This window comes from Acanthisitta chloris, unplaced genomic scaffold, assembly GCF_000695815.1.
Source record: "Acanthisitta chloris isolate BGI_N310 unplaced genomic scaffold, ASM69581v1 scaffold24878, whole genome shotgun sequence".
Taxonomy (NCBI): domain Eukaryota; kingdom Metazoa; phylum Chordata; class Aves; order Passeriformes; family Acanthisittidae; genus Acanthisitta; species Acanthisitta chloris.
In genome coordinates, this window is record NW_008687956.1 from 14444 (window position 1) to 15011 (window position 568).

Consider the following 568-nt stretch of genomic DNA (forward strand, 5'->3'; position numbering starts at 1 on the left):
TTGTCTTCCCAAGGAACCGTTATGAGTGATGGTCCCTGCTCTCCTGGAGATGGCTAAACACCTCCTGTCTTTGGGAAGCAGTGAATTAATTCCTTGTTTTGATTTGCTTGAGTGTGCAGCTTTTTCTTTCTCTATTAAACTGTCTTTATCTCAACCCATGAGTTTTTGTAGCTTTTACCCTTCTGATTCGCTCCCCCATCCCGTTGGCTGAGGTTAAACCATGACACAAATGCTGCAAAACAGTGCAGTGTATTGGTTAGTGTCTGTGGGTAGAGAGGAGAGCTAGGGTCAGATCCCTGCTCTTACTGAATGATGCACGTGAGTCTCAGTCTCCCATGTGGGAGACAGGGAGCAGAGAGGAAAGAAAGAGGAGGAATGGAAAGGGAAGGCTCTACGTATCTGAAGAAATTTTCATCGAATTAACATGTTCCTTCAACATCAAATTAACATGTTCCTTCAACAATTGTTGGCTTTTGCATTTCCTTGGATTTTCTCTGTCCCACTCAGTCTCAGGAGGTCATTGATCTTCCATAGAGAGATGAGGACAAGGGCAAGGAATAAGTAGGGA